The following is a 20,139-nucleotide window of genomic DNA, read 5'->3' on the forward strand; positions in this document are numbered from 1 at the left end:
TCCTTGGGTCTTCAGCTGTGTCTCAATCTACTGGAACCAAACTGCAGTAATTGAAATGGCCATTTCAGTAGAGCTCTTCCAGGGTTATACAATACTCCTGCCTCTATTCACCCACAATACTCCTTGCTTCACATTGTGTATTCCTGCAAAATATTCTTCAACAGTTCTTTATTGTTCTTGTGAAATGCATTCTGCAGGAATCTGGGTGTACACCTCCTGCAAGACATTTGCAGGAGACCCACAAAAAGCTTTGACCAGTGAAGGTACAGGACTTCCTTTTGTTGAAAACGTAAGGACACAGTGGTTCTGTTTTGCTGTAGTAAAAAAAATAAAGAAGGCCTTTAGCCATCTGTATATTGAACAAACTACACATGTGTGGTTGCCCTCCTTTACTAGGGTCTCGTTTACTAAGGTGCACTAATTATTTAATTCCCAGTCTTGACATCCTTCCCTGGTTGCTACTGCAGGGATGATATGCAAGAGCCCATGAGACCTGCAGCACAAAGCCCTGGACCTGGCTCTGGAGGAGCTGGGCCTGGTGAGCAGGCGAGGTGAGCAGCCGAAGCACGGTGGCTCGGGCACCCGGCTGCCACGGGCAGAGTGTGGTAGAGCCCAGCCCATCTGTCTCAGCCTCTGACTGAAGGCCCTGCTACACTCTCTGGGATACACTTACACCGTCAGCCTCCTCCCCTTTACCTGCACGGTTTGCGGTCCTGCTCCGAGTGCAGCACTACTGCAACTAGTGCTGCTCTCCAGCTGCTTGCAACCGGGCCAACGTGGAAGTGCATGAACTTTGACCCTGTCCAGGACTGGACTCACAGCTGCTAATGGGAGGTGCATCTTTCTAACATTCAGTGTGCAAGACAGGACAGGTCTGACCCTAATCAGCGACCCACATGGCATGGGGGGGAGAATCAGTATATTTAATTGGCCCAAAAAGCTTGGGGAAACCTTGCCAGCTCATCCTCTAGGTGTAGCGTTTTATTGATATCCATATAACCTCTAATTGTGCTAATATATTGCTTAAATGCCTGAGGATAAAACAAATGGTAAGACTAAAGGTAGGAAGGCAGTGCAGAAACCATCATCTCTTGCTGCACTAGGAGCTGCAGGAGGAATTACAGTGTTGATCCAGACAGTTATCTGTCTTTGTATGTGCTGGAAAGGGTCCCTTCCAGCACTATATTTGCAGGCCAAGGCTGGGCCTGCTCTCTGCTCAATATGTTAACAAGCACTGTGTTGTGTAATTTTTGTCTGCTGTGGCAGCTGTTCAGGTAACACATCTCATGGCAGTGGGGTGGTCACACAGACCTGGCAGTGCTGCTTCTGACCACTGTCGGGGGCTGGGGGGGAGACTGTCACGTTAGGTCAAGGTCATTGGCGTCTTGTGATCAGGAAGGGCAGTTAGGATTCCTGCAAGATTATATTAGGCTTTGTCCACAGGAGCTGAGAATGGAGATTCGTTTGAAAACCTTTCCTTCCCCATGGACTTGCACTCTAAGATACTGGATAGTGTCATCGTATGTTTAACTGTATGAGAAGTGGTCGGATTTTTGACTCTCTCAGTGCATCTACTGCAGCTGCTATTTCATATGATGAACAGCTTGTCCAGGTTTCTGTGTTCATGCAGTGGTGGCAATGAGGTCACCTACAGTTAGGAACCACAGAGAATTGAAGGGAAAGGGTTCTTGAATGCATTCTGTACTGTAGTGAACAGCTCCAGCTGGGAAAATCTGTACACAGTTAATAGTTACCTCCTGCTGTGATTTTGTGAGGTCAGCGTGACTGGTGAGTTTTTTTGGGGTTTACTATTGGTTTCCACAAATAAAACACTGTACTTTGCATTTCAACCCTTGTAAGGTATCCATTTTAAGTGAGAGGTGCCTCACTTTTATATCCTTTTATACATCCTTTTAAAGATGGAAAAAATGTAGGTGTGGAGTGTAAAAATCTGTTAGCAGTCTAGTCAACAGCTTTTCGGTTTCAAAGTTTCTAAAGTGTGCAATAGTTAACTTCTGTGGTCAGTAAATGCACATTAAGACATTCAATTCAACTACATCATATTCTGTAAAGGGATTTCATCTATTTTTCTTACAGGTGTTGGAGTGTAAAATGGGTTACTTTGATTGATACCCAGGCTCAGATATACATTGATGGTAGTCACATATTGATGGGAAATGGTGTCTATTTGCTGTAAGATTTATTTTGTAATAACCTGGCCTCCTCAAAAAGTTGGCCTTCCTTTATCTTTTCATGTGTCTTAAATCACACAGCTAATGACAGAAACAGAGCTTCATCTGGGTCGATCATGCATGACCCCGAGGAGTCAGAGCCACGAGACAGGGAGGCATTTGGCGTTCCTGCAACAGGGTGCAGATTCTTCTGCCACTCTGTGAAGGTCTTTGGAGCTGTAGAAAGAAGTGTTCTTATCATCCAGGTGGGGCTGCACACTGGTGGGGTGGAGTGGATCCCCATTACCTGTAAAGTGCTTTGAGTGGAGTGTCCAGAAAAGAGCTATATAAGTGTAAGCAATTATTATTAATTATTAATTATGCTTATGGAATTAGTTGATTCAATAGAAATCCTAGCTACCTCTCACTAGGGCAAACTACTTATTAATATTTGTATTGTGTGTGATAAATTGTTGGAGATGGAGGTGCTGATACTGATGTCTCAAACAGTTAGTATTAACACATTATTTACATGTTTGGTACTTTTTAAACCAAGACATGCCTCTTCCTGCAGCTCAGGTACTAAAAACCCAGCTGAGTGAGTTACAGGAAAGGCGGACCTACTGTAACATGAAATTGCTGCTCAGTCAAGCTCTTTAAGCAGCGGTCTTCTCCCACTTGATTGCATTTTGGTTTTGCATTCCTCCTCCTTTCCTAGAGACAGCGCCTCTGGGCGGCTGCTCTTCTGGTTGGGGATCAGATGTAGCTCATCCCATGATCTGCTGCCACAGGGCTGAGACAAGGAGAGGCTGCTCAAGGTCTTTGCAAGAACCGTTTTGCTTGTTTTATTAGTTCAGCTGTTGAGTGAATCTAATTTTTGTATCTACTGTCAATCTCTCCATGAAGGAGTCAACACTGAAAATTGAAAATGAGGAAACCAAGAAGGAAAATTAGAAAACAAACAAGAACAAGAATGAAGGAGGAACAAACTGTTAGAGCAATACATTTTGATAGATGGAATTATATTAACATTCTTAGTATTCCACTGACTGCAGCACAAAAAAACAGGAGATGTTTCTTGACACCAGAGTGATGGGCAGCCGTGTGGAGCAGAGGGCAGGGTTCTGAACTTGTAACAGGTGGTGGGTTCGAGTCCCAGGTGAGACACTGCTGTTGTACCCTTGAGCAAGACACCTCACCCACACTGTTCCAGTAAAACAACCAGCTGTGTAAATGGGTGGACATGCAAGTCACTTTGGGTGAATGTGAAAAAAACATGAATCAGGAACTAGCTCCTCTGAAGAATCAATTGAAGAAATTGTGAGCATTTTAATGGTATCTTTTGTCATGTTGTATTGTTTTTAAAACACTAAAAAATCGAATCCAGACAATGCTTTATTTGAATGTTGCTGCATAACGACATCTGTTTTAGCTTTGCATTGTAGTAAGCACTCTGAAGAATGCTAAAACAAATGTCATGACCTTTTACACACATATTATGTCATTTGCGTATATAAAGCTTTATGCATGTGTCTTGAGTTGCAATTATGAAGGGATTATCAAGTCATTAGGAAGCAACATTCAAATGAAGTGTCACCAAAATCTATCACATGTTGTCTTCTAGAGAAGTGTTCAGCTATTAACATGTATTTGTACGTCACCAGTTCCTTATCCTGTAGCCGTGTCTCCTGAATGAGATGGATTTCCCGGTTCTGTGACGGCAAAGCTGCACACTTCACTGTCTCTGCATGCATATGATCCCTCTACTACATTTAAAACTGCCTGCGGCGAAAGCAGTAAGAAAATCTGATCTGGGAGAACCTTTCAGCTGAGCGATCTTCTACACTTTCAGCTCCTTAGTAAATAATACCATAAGAAAGATCAAAAGATTGTTTAAGAAACTGACAGAATATGCCAATTCCTGTTAATCGTATAGAGCAACTCTGAACTCCTTGGTGATTAAGCAGAGCAGAAGCAGAGGTTCATACGGAGAACTTTAAACTCTCTCGCTAATAAATGCTCTCTAGAAAATTTCAGTGTTCCCGATCCAAGCATCTGCAAACGGAAGAGAGGCCCATGTGAGAGCAGGTCTGGGAGCCGGCCTGCTGATCCGATCTGCTCCAGGCAGCCCTCCCGGGCCCACCTGGCAGCGCAGTGACAGCGTCCGCAAGTGTCCCCACGCCCTCCTTCCCGCGCTCCTGAAACTAGACGCACTTCCTCTCCGTTCATGCCCCTCTGTGCTGAGTGCGAAGGAAGAGCTTGGCTCGACTTGGCAGACCCTTTCAGAGTTAATATCACATCGATCCAATGCTCCCAAAGCCTTGTGCCTTGTTTCTTCCAGCTCTAAACCTTTTTTTATCTATCTGATCACATGAGACCATTCAGTTCTGGTACCATTTGTGTCTTTCTCTGCGCACGTTTTACAACTGAAATATTCATTTTTTCAACGTGATGAAGAGATATGAGCACCACTGTCCATGCTGACCTTTTTATGCTTTTGTGTAACTTAACACATGACACAAACACCGGGAGAGGAGCTGGACCCTCCTTGCTCATACAGTATATAAATAACCCCAGAGCTAAACTTGGATACTGGTGTCCTGTCCTTCCACACACGCACAGTGTACACATACACACGCAGAACTGCCCCTGCAGTATTAGAAATAGTGGATTTGTTCTTTGTGAGTGGGGCAGTAGTTTCCAAATGTATTTATCTAGTAAAGGCCTTCTTGCTGGTCCCAGTCCAGCTTTGTTGCGCCCCAGCTGTGGGATCATGGGATCACATGGAGCAGGGAGCTGGGGGGGTGCAGTGAAACTGAGCCCCATGTGGCCTCCAGGGCTGTGCTGCTACTGCAGGAGCCCCTCCTCTTCGGCACTCCTGGGTCAGGCAGCACAAGGCCGAGTGGCCAAGACAGCCTATGAGACAAAACAATTAAAAATGACACAGTGAAGGTGCCATGTTGTCTTGAAATAATGCTTAAATTATATACAGGTCAGTAGGGGGCACAATGTTTCCATAGTGATACACTTCTGATTAGCCAAGCAAGCCATTAAGGCCTGGGTTGTTAACTGAAAAATTACTGCTACACTTCACTTTAGGGCTGTGAAGAGTTTTTACTAAACTTTAATTCAAAATATTTCCTCTGAGGCTTAGACCTGCTGAGACTTGAGTGCTGGGAAAGACAGGGAGACTGACGCACAGACTTAACCTCCATGTAGGAATGAGGATTTCAGGCAGGCCAGAGTTTACAGTCATATTCTGAATTTGGACAGGACACCTGTGCTAACTCCTCTGTTACTTTGTGTCTGTCAATGCCAGTTTGGAGAGAGCCTTGGTTCACAAAAAGCCCGCCCAACTTGAGTCCTTAGAGTTTTTTTTTGTTGCCTTTATAGCACCACTAGTTTAACAACTGAGAAAAGGATTTAAATGTCCCCAGAAGAACTGTGCTCCCTTGGTATGATGCATCAAAGAACATCTCTACTCAGACCTTACTGGGCTGTTGATGTGGAAATTGTGGTCTTGAACAAAGATCGCCATCTGTCTGTCATCTGCATTTCAGAAAACCCAGATATGTTCAGAATATTATGATACTTTTCATAGACTGCAGAAGGTGGGAAAACAGAACAAATTAAGATTTTGATTAGTGTATTTGTTTCCTGACTAAATTTACATTAATTATATTTAAAAGAAGAACAAAGAAACTTTGGGGATTTTTAAATTTGGGATTATGTGGAATGTCTTTGGTTAACTGACTGCAAACCGCCGAAACAGAGAGCTCCAGCAGTGCAGCATACAGACCTGATTGATCTGCCGCGCAGGGGTAAGGTGGGTAATTCTTACTCTAGAGGTTCTCACACTTTAGAGTAAAGTTGGAAAAAACGAAAACATTTTATTTACACAAATATTTTTTTCTGTGCAGAATATTGGAACTTAAAATCTATAACTAAATTCTGCCTTTAAGACTCACATCTGATAATGCTTCCTTCTAACCAGTGAGCTCTTTCCTCTCTACCTCATCGGTGCATCTTTCAGGAGGCCAAGTTGTTTTTTTTAGCAGTTTAATCTTAGCGGTCAAGTCAGACGAATTTTCCGAGGCCTGACTGCTGGCGGCTCAAAGCCTCTCTAGCTGCTGAAAAAGCTTGTTTCTGTACGAGCGGAACAGAAAGAGCAGCAGAAAGAAAGAAGGCAGGCAAACAGGAAAAGGAAGCTTGGCCTTTGATCTTCAGCTCCTATTTCTGTCCCAGGTGACGGACTCTCACTCTTAGAGGCGCCCATGTGATCGCTGAGCTTCAGTCGCAGTCCTGTCCTCTCGGAGAGAGTAAACACAGCTCACAGGCACACAAGAGAAGGAGAGTGCAAGTGTGTGAGTCTTTGTGTGTTTGTGTTGAAGCTTAGAACTGTCGAGCTTCATAGATGCTCCAGTGGGATTCTGAGCTCAGATTCTGCATCACAGAGACAGCTCTCCATTCTTAACCCTCTCGCCACTCAGTTACTTTCCACATAACCCAGACCATCACTGGCAAAACCTTAGATTGAAAGTATCTGCCTTTCTCTACAAGTATAATAATCATCATGCAATCAACACTGCATGCCCTTTCATGCAAGACTACACGATGAAACATCAACTGAGTTTTTTTCAAAAAGTCTTTGTTCTGATGTTGTTCAGCTGTTGGTAATTAACATATCATCTAGTTCTGAGCAGGCTTACCCATCTAAAACACTTAGAAGATCATAAATATAAACTCAGTTATTTAACTTACGTTTTCAAGTCTCTAAGTCTTTAAACTAAAGAGATGCTGGATTTTGAATTAAAATGTCGGTTGAACATAAGAAAGTAAGAAAGGTTACAAATCAGAGGAGGCCGCTTGGCCCATCAAGATGGTTTGCTTGCTGGAAGGTGACGGATTCGACAACCGCAAAACCCAGAAACCCAGGGTGGCAAAATCAACCGCATGGCTGTGTAGACGGAGCTCATTTTCATTAACCTGGGAGGATTCTCAACTGTCAAAGAATGGATGTGAATATAAACTTTTTGTTTATATTGGGAGGCACGTTTGTTTTTGGAAGAGCTGCTGTTACTTCCAGGGGCTCTGTGAGAAACGGGGCCCTGGTTGTTAATACACCCTCTGCCTGAGCCAGGAGCCCCTTGGCTACAGCAAGGGAACAGGCCACTTGCGCCCCTGCTGCAGGGTCTGCTCACCAGAGCTGAAGAACAGCAACATGGCTGCTGCAGAAAGAATCAGTGTTTTTGTGTGGAGCTGAGGAAGCCAGGGCAGGGTTGAACTGCACAGAGAATGTGCCTTCAGAAAGGAAATGGCACATTTCCTTTTCAAATTTAATGCCACAGCCTTTAATGTTGAAGAGCAGGAGGAGATTGTCATCAGTAGCTCAGGGAACAAGCCCCCCTGCAGTACCGCAGTTGCACAGAGCTCCTTGGAGCAGCCTGGCCTGCCGGACTCACGCGGCTCAGTACTGCAGAGGCACGCAGTTCTGTCCACAGCACCACATCGGTGTCAGCACCTGATGCGTTTCAGGGAACGCTATACAGCACATTACTAACGGCTCAGGTCCTTGTGCTGTCTGTCGCTGGACATTTCCTCAGAATTTCTTATGCCAGAATATAATAAATATATACACTGCATACAGAAATGCACACTAAACATTTGCACCCTCTGTCTTCAAAAACATGACTTGCAAGTACATGTGAACTAAGGTAAATTAATGTTGCATAGTGCGCATTTATAATGGAATAATTAGCAAAGCTGTGTTTATCACCCTAAAACTGTTCGATGTTTGATTGTCCCATACTCAAGAGAAATGGAAGCTGATGTGGACTAACACTGCCATCATTCGTGGCGTTCAGGAGGCTGCACCAGCAGCGGGTCTCTCTCTTGGATGGGGAGACTTATTTCAATCCAAAACTGAAACAGGGGCCCGTGCCTCTCTGGACAGATATAAAAAGATATCAATCTAGGGATGCACTAGAAAGATGTGGTCTCTGGATAGAAATAGCTATTGAATAAAATATACATGTATTTACAGTCTTGAAGAGACAGTATATCAAACTTATTTTGTCTACATGTGTGTGATTTCAGCCCCTCATTACAGGGGTCCCCATTGCTGCATCAGCAGGGTTTCTAGGTCTCTGGAAAGCACAGGGAACTGAAGTCCTGGGGGAAACTGGTAAACTGGTCTGGTTGAGCTGGGCTGAAAGCCCCCAGGACGAGCACTGGGGAGCCCTGATCCAGAAGGGGAGAAGGAGGCAGTGGGCACTATCTGGAAACCTGGAAACGGTGACACTGTGCCGGGAATCGCGCTGCCTGTTTGTGTGAGAGGAGACCGCTGATTGGAAAACTGTCAGCGGTGAGGAGTCAAGGCATTGAATTACCCCGTTTTCCAACATCACGGTTTCGCTGTTTGTGCCCTTACAGTAACCAGCGCGAAATCCTTGAGGTCTTATTCTTTTTACAGTTTCAAATTCCGTACTGCGCAATGTCTGCCCCTAGAGTGCACCGGGGGCTCGATAGCGCAGTCACTGGATAGGAAGACATGAAGACAGGAATTTAATAGAACCAGCAACGGTTGCGTTGTGACCTGAATGGCGGACTGTGGGTCTGCTTCGCGTTTATCTGTAAATCGGGAAAGAATGGGATTAGAGTCTGAACACAGTAATTCACCTTCATAACAAAGAACAGCAGAACATTCCCTAGACAATTCTCTTAACCATACTATAACTAGAAGCAGGTTCTCTTTAAAGTTAAAATTGTACATGAAAGAAAAACAACTGATAAATGTTTTTTTTTGCCTCAATGGCATCGGTAATTTTTTGAATCTATGATAAATTTCACAGCTTTATCAGCTCACTGGTCTGTACTTCAATCTAATCTACTACTACTACTACTACTACTACTACTACTACTACTAATAATAATAATAATAATAATAATACTCGATTGGATATGAAAACGAAACCACAGAGTTCAGAAGTTAATTGCAAGGCTACAGGAATTAATTAGTGGCGCTACCGTGTTCAAACACAGCTCTGTGTGGGAGGGTGTTTCTTTTTGCGCACAGACCTCCATATTCCACCAAGGGAAAGGTCAATCCCTCTTGTGTTCAAAGCAGAAAAAAAGACAAAAACTTCCACGCCCGTGGTTATCAGATAGGCGAATTCAGCGGGGAGGCTGCAGCCTGCGGACTGTTTGGGAAGCAGGAAGAATGCGGCAGGCTTGCCCGGCGAGCGGGAGGGAGGAAAGGTTGCTGGGGGTCATTGTGTAAAAAACAGGAATGCAGACAAGCTGTGAGAGGACAGGAAGAATGTGGTCAGTCTGGACTGTGTAAAAAGATACGAGCAGTCACTGTGAAAAATATGCAGACGGCTTAAATGGAGGAGAGCGTCTGCGCGCAAAAGGGAAAAAACAGCACGAAGGACGGAGGGGCCACGGAACTTCGCTTGAAAATTCATTTTCTGCTTCTGTTTTCTTAGGCTAATCTAACACGCAAGAAACCTCGGTACCAGATAAACATAGCCGTTAAAGCCTGGCTAAGCGACATACCCCCAAACAACTCGTCATTATCTTAGGTGGTAAACATTAGATAAACATTCACAGCCCTTGGTAAAACAAACGTGCCAACTCTCGCGTCCCGTGTCCTTCGCGTGAATTTTCGTTCCTGGGTGTTGATTAGAAAATGCTGGCACGTCTAGGTGTGGATCTGACCAGTAGTTTGCCTTTTTCTCTGGGCTGATTTGCAGCCTTGAGTTGGCAAGAAACGGGTCATACAAAGGCGGTCTACAGCATGGAAATGATTTCTAAGTGAAAAGAGGAGAGGGAATGCAGTCTGGATAATATAAGATACGGTGAAACCAGGCATTTTGCCAGTACAAAAGAGACAGTCTTTCCTCGGAGGGATTAACGAGCAATGCGTGTCAAACCTATTCATGGAAGCGTTGTGAGCGAGTGAAACGACTATTGTGTGCTTATCTCCTCGGCGGTACTTGTGTTAGCCATTGCCACAAACTGCGTCTGCGATAAAATATAGAAAGTGCGTTCTTGTGCACGCCGTCACGGTACGTGCTGTGCCTTGCCATCGGATTCTTCTTCAGATCTTCTCGAAGGACGCATCATTTTCAAACTTGTCCAAGAGCTTGGGATTTTAAAATGTATAACTAGCTAGCCGATCTTTTTGATATTATCCTAAAGAGTTTATGCTCAAGCGTCTGTGTTGTAGAAAAAAAAAAGTATACTGAAAATTTGTATTCCCCACTGCTTTCTCGGCTGGACCTAACTGAATTCAACCTTGCTGTAGAAAAGGTAAGTCACAGCTAGGGTCACTAAATCGTGTTTCCATAATATTCAGGCTGCTCATTTTAGAAAGCATTGAAACAATTCATATACATTTCAAGAACAAAAACAAAAGCCTACACAATATTACACTGAAACCTAACCGTGTTTCATTACACAGCGTTGAAAGAACGCTTGAAATTAATTTTCAAGCCTAACTTAAGCGGCATTGTTTTCGTATTGGGTCCTGCCGTTTGATCACATTTGAATATAGGCTGAGCTGCGTTCTCCTCCTGCATAAAACCCACCTGCAATATGATGCAGTAAAACATTTAAATTGGTTCAATCCAGAAATGTTGTGTAACATGCAAAAATAAGGTAGAGGATGTGCAGCTATATAAATGACTTAGTGACCCAGCCCTGAACAGTGCATATAGGAGAACATTCACTGCCTGTCCCGTGTTATTCAGTCCCTAGGAAGATTCATCAGAGTGGTAAGTGATGATCTCCAGTTGCAGTAAAAAAAGAGCTGTCCTGATATTTCCTATTATCTTAGAACACTCCTTCACATTTCTCTAAGAAACGAGACCTTCAGAAGAACAGGTCTACAGTAGGAAGTAAGCGCTTATATGAGCTGGAACTATAGGAACATCCTGCCAGATGTGCTCTGTGTGCCTGCCTGACACTGGACAAGCCTGAGGGGCCCTTCGAGTTGGCCGTTTCTGACACAGTGGTGACCCAGCCTGGTACAGCATGTGGCTGTTCCCTAAGTGGACTAAAGCAGAACTGCATTCAGCCACCAGCCAAGGCAAGTGGTCCCTGAAGAGACAGATGTGGTCCCGAAAGGTCTTTCACCGCCTCCTTCCAGGACATGAAAGGGAATGCAGGGATCCAAGATGGTCCACCTTGTATAGCAGGATGCTGCTGCAAATATCTCTTTCCTCAACTGGGGCCACAATCAATGGCCCTCCCTCCCCCTGCCAGGAGACAGAGGTGCCTGCGTCTTCTGCTCCACACTGGCTCTGACGCCGCTCCCGATGTCCAGCTTGCCTGCAGGACTCCCAGGAGGCACAGTGCTCACCGCTACATCAACAGCCTGAATCACGGCCACCTGCTTCCTCAGCCGACTGTGGAAAACCTGGCCCTCGACTGACAAACACCTCCCATCCTTTGGAAGCGCTGTCCTGGTGCCGAGGACTGGCTCCACGCTCGTGTGACCACACGGCTCGCCTCCAGCAGTCCCAGTTGCTCTTCGTGACACAGAAATGGACAGGCCAAGGCTGTCTGACATGCTGAATGAATACTGGTGCCATATTCCCAGTCGACTACAGCTTTGAATGAGATCACTTAGACACACTTCTAGCCTACTGTTCATAGAGATTCTTCTTAGAGGTGTTAATTTGTAAGGAGAAAAAGGAGAGGCTGTAGTTCTCACTGGCTGTCCGTGCCTTCAGCTCTCAGCTCCATGTGAATCAAGGGATGTGAAGGAAGCTGAAGGACTGTGATGTGCTTTAGTGGACATTGAGCCACACTGCTACACATCACTGTGCAGACGGCGCTCACACACAGCAGAGCAATGTGCAGGAAACCCAACTGAGATGGTCTCTCGGAGAGCTCCTGGGAAAAACAGGGTGTTTGATATACAAAGTGGTGAAACAAATCGTGCTGCTACTCATGTTGTGTGGGCACATATTATACCAAAAATATATATTTTTTCCTGACATATTAAATAATGACTCTATCAATAAACTAAAAAGACCAAAGATCTTGAAAACTAAAAACAAAAAAGCAATGAAAAATATAAAAACGTCAAAGGAACAGAGATTGATCATAGCTCTCTGTGCAAAGAAAGGATTTCTTCATCCTTGATCTCTTCTGGCTGCATATGTTTACCATGAATTATGAACCATGATAATATTGTCTGTCTTTATGACTTAATGATACTCTCATACCTATTTGCACAAATATTGATTATCTTATTTAAGTCACCATGGATCTAGCAGTCTTCTGGAGGAATTAACAGTGATAATAGTTGAGTCCTGGGCCTAATGATTAATGTTTCCCATTGATCTTCAGCCACAGACAGAGTTCCACACCCAGACCCCACACATCCAGATCCAAACAGATCTAGCGCCTGTGTGATCTCACTATGTGTCTGCCTAATAAAACATCAGCACGTTGTCTCACTAAGTCATTCTGCAGATTTTGCCCAACAAGAGTTTTCCAAGTCAAAATGATCTCTAGGGAACTGACCACAAATGAAACACTTTCTGAAGTGCAACTTGTGGCTTGCGTATTCAGTATTGGGGTCCAACTAGATATGAAAAAGCGTGAGATATGAGACATGATATCGGTATAGATATGAGCATGAGTAAGCTCTAACCCTAAGCCTATCCCTGACCCTAGAAAGTAAGCACCTGTACTCGGTTGCAGAGAATCGTCTTTGGTCTTAACAGACGCCGAGATGATCTGGGGTGTTTTGTTTTTATGATATATCAATTTTGACGGTGAAATGTAATGGAAAATATCTCAAACACACATGCAAACTCTTGCTTTCAAAACTGGCATCTTTTCGGCGTGTGATTAAATATAACTGAACGATACAGGAGACGGAGACCTGAGGTGATCCGCGCTGGGAGCTGCTGCGCGCAGGAACAGCCCCTCGGAGCGGAGCTCGGCGCGCCTTCTCGCGTTCAGCGACCGCAGTGGCGGACGGACCGACGGGCGGACGGGCGGCGAGTGCTGCGCTCTGCTTGTTCAGACGAGAAACTGACCCGTCTGTCTGCGTGCTGGCCGTTTCATTTGATCGTCGGCTAAGCCTGTTATCGCAAACTCTTTCCCAATTGGAAATGCATTGGGTGTGCATATTCAAACTGGTATTCTAACTAGTTCAAGTGAAGCGGGCGCAGCTGCCATCACGACTGTGTAGCTGGTCTCAGTTCTAATTGCGATTACAGATCTTCTTTCCAAGCGGCGTCTTGCTCGGTGAATTTTCTGCACACTGTACAGCTCCTGGCTCGAAAACCACTTTGTAACTCGACACGGGTCGCAGCAAAGCGGCCGATATTCAAATGAAGTTGACTTGGAGAGATCAAACGACGCCACGTCCGGCTCACCGGATCAGGGTGATTGATGCTTTGGTGGGGTTTTTTTAGAGCTTATCTCCGCATCGTCCACTTCAATACCCGTTTTCGCAATTTATCCAAAGTCCGTTTTTTTTAGGGGTAGTTGCGAGTAATTTTGCCAATAGCACTGGCGGCCAGGGACAGGCGCACTTTGTGATAGCGTGTTTGCTGGCACGTATGTAAAATACAAACAAGGTGTGAGAGTTACATTGCCACATGAGGAAGAAAACCTAAGGAGTACAGCGCGGAGCCGGGAAGTAGGAGATTAATATCTCCGTTAGGGAGAGAGTGTGTGTGTGTGTGCGGGTCTGTGTGTAGCCTGGCTGCTGTGTTATTTTCCAGCCTGGAGCCCCTGCCTGTGCAGCTCGATCGATTCTCATTGATTGTCCCTGACGAGCTGCTCCACTTTCCAGCCAATGTCAGCCTGTCTGCGATCGGGAAGGAGAGAAATGAAGGAAAATCTCTGCCGCCCTGGCAGTGTCATTTCCACACACTTCAGCTGGCTGCCTGCCAGCAGACAGGACACTAGGAAGAGGTGGACTGGACTGCGCTTTCGGAGGGCAGGGGAGCCGCGTTCTCCGCGCCTGCGGCCGCCGCTGACCAACGCCTGACTCTGGGCGCCGCGCACCCTGCGTGGAAAACGTCCCCCACACGCCAGACAGCGCGACCGCTTCGCGTTGAGGCATTTTTTAAAAAAACAAACTATGTCATTTATTATAATGTGCATTACTCCTAATCGCATTGATTTGAGTCGCCGCTCAGCCAGCGACACAAAGGTTCATTACGGTTATTGCCCTGGTGCCGCTTACAAATATATAGAATGTGACATCGCCTTCACACAATGTCGTTGCCCCCCAGGAAGCATTTTACACCGACCTAAATATGATACAGAGTGACCGATGTGGACTACGGTGATGTAGCGCCCGCTGTCTGAAGATTACCTCTGCATGTGCTCATATCGTGCAGTTTAAAAGTGAGCCCAGAAAATTGTGACCACACGTATATGATATCTGTCCGCGTAAAAAAAACTAATTTTCAGTTCGAGCTGTAATCCATCCATCTGAGCAGATTCCAGTTATTTTGTAATTATTTCTGAAGCCTAATTATTAAAAAAAAAACCTGTCCCTGCGGCAGTGCGTTAGGTAGCAGGGAGCGATTCTCTCTGCGGGTACTTTTCTAACGATTTTTGCGGGGCCGCCGTTCAATTCAGACGATTTCAAAAGGAGAAGTGCTGAAATATTATAGTCACCTTTCTAATGTAGGTGGCACGCAAATATAAGAGCCCATCCAAATCCCCAGCCTCAGACACACGGAGTTTTCTGTAATGTCAGCACACTGTCATACTTGAAGACTCGCTGTATACAACCCTAAATTATGATGAAACTGCCACTAGCAACACTACCGGTGCCGTCCCAAAATGACACTTTTATTAGCGTTTGCACTGTCGTGAATAGGCGATTTAGATGTTTAGTATAATCACTCAACTCATTACAGTAAGAGAGACCGCATGCATCTCTTCCAGACAGGCTGAAGTTCTTAGTAAGCACGAACGTGTTAAATTCAAGTTCTTTCTTAAAGAGGTATGACGAGTGAACCTGCTATCTTAAAGAAATCATATCAGAGTAAACACTGAACAGCATGGCAGCCATCGCCGGCTACAAATATGCAGCGGGCACAGCCTCCCGCCTCTGGTCAGCCTTCTTAATGAAAATCTGTTTTAAAAGGACACGCAGGCCGGACGGTGACCACCCCCAGTCAACAACGCGACTCCTCTCTTCAAAGAACATGTTCGCAAGATTCATTTTTCTCCCTCGGCGGAAAGTCCACTTCGGTTTTTACGTGAAGCTCCAAAAATCTATGAAATGTGTTTGCATGTTCTTCCCGAGCGATCAGGGATGTAGAGGTGGGTTTGTGAGAATCGAAAGGTTGGAGCGCACTCGCTCGCCTCCGAGAACTGCGTTTTACACTTATTTAACATTCCGGATCCCTCGCGTTTATTTTGGGCGAGGGTTTAAATATTTCTGCCGGGTGAGAATTTGATTTTTCCCGTCTTTTTGACCCCCGTCTCCGTATCTGCAGCTGAGAGAGGCAGGCTGGACTGGCGCGTCCCTCCCTCCGCTCGGATCGCCTTTGGTAGGTGCGAAAGAAAGGGCCTGTGTTTGCAAATATGCAGATACATCGAAGGGGGGATTCATAGTTTGTTGAAGTCTGCTCAAAGTTGGGATGTCATCTTCCTAACGATCAAGTTTTCAGGCAGTCCGGGATAATGCTTTTCCTTGGCCAAAAAAAACGTGGTACTGCAGATATTAGCCGGGCACTGCAGACATACTGGTTTCAGATCACTGAGTCTAGACAAAAGGTATTTTTTTGCTCCTTTAATGTGAAATAAAATTTCGCACAGCTGCCGAGAGTGTACATACCTGATGCGTGAGTGACGAGGAGCTGTAGCTAGCTGGAAGCACGCGCGGAGTGGGGCTGAGCGCGTGGTAATTTGGGAATTATGTTTCTTTGATCGGCGGCGACGGTAACATCGGGGGACGGAGATGTGACACTCGCTCCCCATTTTTCCCCAACTGCGGAGTAAAAATGTAAGTTTCGATCTTCGGTTCGTGCCTTGCGCCGCTACAAACTTGACGGTCTTTTCCGGGGCTCTGGAGGGAAAGGCGAGTGGGCATGAGGTTAATAACGTTAGAGGAATACATATTTATTCATAAGTTTGAAAAGTGGGTTTGTGAGCGCTCTGTCGGAGAGGAACTTGTGCATTACAGGCAGCGTACGTCTGCTCGGAAACCCAAATGTTCTTTCGTTTTCCGCAATCTAATGGTCTGATCACTTTGATTTAGTTTTAGTGTATCGGGTGTCGTTTTCATTGTTCGAAGGGGCGAACCGAGCCCTTCTCTCTCTGTGTGTGTGTGTAGCGCGGAGCACCGGTCAGACCGTGTACCAGGATTTACTGCGACCCCTCGTTAATGCCGCAATCCGGGACTGGCGACGCCGCTTGTGTGTGTGTGCGTGTGAATGTGGCGTGTGTGTGGTCGCAGTTAGGTGTCACGATCATACTTTTCGATTGCGAGATTTTTTTTTCCCCTTTAGAACGAGGATGATTTGTCTGCGCTCAATGAGCGGGGGGTACTTATTCTTTATTATTGTTATAGGGGTATTTAAAAACATGCCCTCACTGGCGCCGGAGCCGCTGAGATTATTTGATGCGATTCTGAAGAGAAGCAGCCGTGTCTGCAATACCTGAACTAATAAATATCGAGTCTCGCAAGTCTCCCAAGAGACGGCGAGAACCAACTTCCAGTCCCGGCTGCTGATCCCTGGAAGCGCCGGGCCCCTTCCGCCTGAAACCTGTAATTACGAATTCCCAACTCCGGATAACTGCGCGTTTTATTTTTATTGCTGGTGCCGCCGCCGTTCTGTGAAGACTGCCGAGAGAACAACTTTATTTCGCGAAACAATACGAGCGAGAGGACGACAGATGAGATGCACTGCTACGTTATCCGTGCTCTGCTAGACCCCGCTATCCAGACTGGTCCCAGCTGGGTCACATGTCGGGACTTCAGATGACTGAATTGTGCTCCAGGTCAGCTCTTGTCAGTGGGTCACTCCGTAGCCTTCGCTGCAGGACTATATTTATCACGCGGTTCCTACCAGTTGTTGGAGACCGTCAGCCTGCCCTGCTCTCTATTTGTGTTGTGCTCTCACTCATAGCCTTTCGTGTCAAACTGTTGCCACGAGTGTTTCGGCTGGGTTGCTTCTTGCCTGAGAACTTCGTATCCGGGCCCTCGCCCCCCCAGGAGAGCTCGGGTCCAGCGGGACGGGGTGTGCCGGTTCGTTGTGCCGCTGAAATGCCAAGCGCGGCGCCAAGCACCGTGGGTCCCGGTCCGGCGGGAGAGGCTGGACCAGGGTGTCCAGCGTCCGTGGTGACACGTCAGGCTGCCGCTAATGCGGTGTGAGACTGTCCGCGCCGCCATGTTTCACCGGGGCCGCCAATGCCTTCTGCTCGCCGGAGAGCGATCGTATTTTGATTAAGCTCTTGGGTTTAGTGCCTGTAATGCAAAGACGCTTTACACAATAAAAACTGATTAGCGGTGACCTGATTTTCTGCTGTTTTTCACTTCTTAAGTGTTATTTACTTTTTGTTTTTTAAAAAAATCTCTATTGCAACTTTGTCATCTCCCAGTGCATCTTGTCTCAGGTGTGTGTGCGCGCATGGTGACTGTCCTCTGGTCCCACGCTGCTCCTCAGACTCCGTGTGTAAAGGGCTTGGGCGCCCTTTAGGATGAAAAGACATAAATAAATGCAAGGAGGAAAATACAGAATTATTTATTTTGCTCTGAAGTTACTGGTGTATGCAGTATGCACATGCACAGAAGCTGTTGTATAACGTGGCCTCTCTAACTCTTATTTATCCTGAAAACTTGGGATTTAGGCAATCTGTGATCTTTGGCAGTTCACCACATTTATGGGGATATCTGAAGTTGAGATAGTCCTCTATTGGGACTAAGTGGAAGACCTCAAAAATGGAATTTAACGATGCAAGAGAAATGAAAAAGCAATGCGTGTGCCCACGCCTCTTTCGCGGATTTCTGAAGTTGCGTGAATCACGCAGTTCCGTGCTGGGGACACGATCGCTGGAGCCCGGCCTGCAGGCAGCGCTCTGCCTTTGCTCACACCTGCTCTGAAACGCTCTGGGGGCCACCTGTCTGAGGACGGGGCCGGGCCGGTGTGGGCGGATCTGAGGTCCGAGTGAAACGCTCGAGAGAGCAGAGCGGCGCAGAGCAAACAAAGCCCACGCCACCTTCCTGCCTGTGCTGCAGGCTCTGCTGCCCAGCAAGAACGCGGGGCTGGAAGCCTGCCTTTGAAGCTTTACCTCCCACTAATTTTGGCCTTCCAATCTCCACACACTGTCTGTGTTTTTCTTCCTTTGTTTCCCATATAAGGCCGAGCCTGTGTCTTGGTTTCCATGTGTCTCTCGAGAAGAGCCAGCGATCTGAGAGTTGCCCTGAGAGGGTTTTCAAGTGTGGGAAGTAGAGGAGAAGGCTCTCGCTGTGCTAGAGGCAGGAGGGAACTGGGGCTTTGTTGCCAGCGACCTTGAGTGCAGGACAGGGGACAGGGGACAGGGGACTGGACAGGGGACAGTGGCGAAGCCTTGGCCTGCAGGATGGGCTTTGCTGGTAAGGTCCTGCCACTTCTTGGGCAAACCAGTGTTCGGCAGTGAACAACTGAAGTAAAGATCATTTTTATGAGTAAGATGTGGGAGGCCTGACACAATCTTTAGATACAGATGTTAAATGGAATTCAGTTTCTTTTCAGGATTTGAAAGTTGTAGGGAAAACATTGGTGCACAACTGCAGTTTAACGAAAGTGCATTTCTGTTGATGCTTATTGTTGTATTTCGGGGTAGATATTATGGCCGCGATTAAATTTGCTGTCAAATATTTTGGTGACTCATGTGTAGAAAAGACAAGCAAAGGAGACCTGGGCAGACTATGAAGAGAGAGGGGCTCCTCACCAAAATGTGTGCTTTTTCGGAGTGCTGGCTCAGCCCTCTAGTCCAGACACTGCGGGTCTGAGTCTTGGCCAGCTGAGAGCTGGTGCGGCTGAGAGCCCTGGTCCTGGGTTCGAATCAGCTCTGGTGTACAGCGCCCCCTGCGTCTTGCCCTATTGTGAGTAGGGGGAGGTGCACTTGTGCTGGATTGAGCGGTTGTTGCTGATGGGGAAAAAACATTGCATGGAAAATAGATCTGTGTAAAATCTGAGATGAAATGTCAATTGGGAACAAACTGTGGCCTAATTCTTTGAGATATAAATAGCAAATTTCAGTCTCAGCAGTACCTGTGTAGCTTATCTTTCGGGTAATTGTGTAACCCAGCACCTGAGAGACAGATGCCCAGTGACAGACCCCACTCCAAAGAGTCGTTGCTGTTTCTGTATGAAACTAGGCATCCACAGACAGCTGCAGCCCTAACACAACTGGATGATGTCTCTCTCCGTATTGTTACTTTGTCTTAAACCTAGGATTACTTTTTCTCTCTAGTACTGCTGTTAGATATTCGTATCAGGATGAGGCCAGAAATGAAAAGGCAAACAAGTTTTAGCAATTGGAGTTGAGAATAAGGCAAAGGCAAGATGTTTACTGCTTAACTTACTCAACACAGCATCAGTAAAGGGCTCCTAGCGCTTGTATATGGTGTCACAGCTGTGACTGGCTGGGTGGGAGCAGACTGGCTGGGTGGGACCAGCCTCTGAGGACACCTGAGCAATTCCAGAGAGCACAGGACGTCTAGGAGCCTAACGGCGGCAAACCCTTGAAAGTCTGCTTCGGCTGCTCCTCGTTGTGTGCCACTTGTTGTGTTCTTTTTAGTAATCGGAGGCTCTGAGGCTCCCTGTGTGGAGCTACAGCAGGTCTGAGATGTTTCGGGCTCACAAACCGCAGTCCTGGCCCGACAGCGTCTCTGCCAGGTCCTGTACGCTGGCGCCCCGTCCCCTTTGTGATGGGAGTCGGTGTGTGCACAGCTGATGGGGTCACAAAGCCTCAGCTGTTGCTTTGCTGG

At 46.4% G+C, this 20,139-nt stretch overlaps 1 protein-coding gene across 6 annotated transcripts in view; it reads left to right on the forward strand.

Moving 5' to 3' along the window:
* The first annotated feature begins 15,237 nt into the window (after positions 1 to 15,237).
* cxxc5a (CXXC finger protein 5a) overlaps positions 15,238 to 20,139 on the forward strand; it is a 36,230-nt gene continuing 31,328 nt past the window's right edge. The window contains exons 1-2 of one of the 6 annotated variants that reach the window (XM_015349931.2): positions 15,489 to 15,712; positions 15,981 to 16,167. The gene's annotated coding sequence lies outside the window, so the exon portion shown is untranslated. The other 5 variants (XM_015349934.2, XM_015349932.2, XM_015349930.2 and 2 more) reach the window with 5 other exon arrangements.

This window comes from Lepisosteus oculatus, chromosome 11, assembly GCF_040954835.1.
Source record: "Lepisosteus oculatus isolate fLepOcu1 chromosome 11, fLepOcu1.hap2, whole genome shotgun sequence".
Taxonomy (NCBI): Eukaryota; Metazoa; Chordata; class Actinopteri; order Semionotiformes; family Lepisosteidae; genus Lepisosteus; species Lepisosteus oculatus.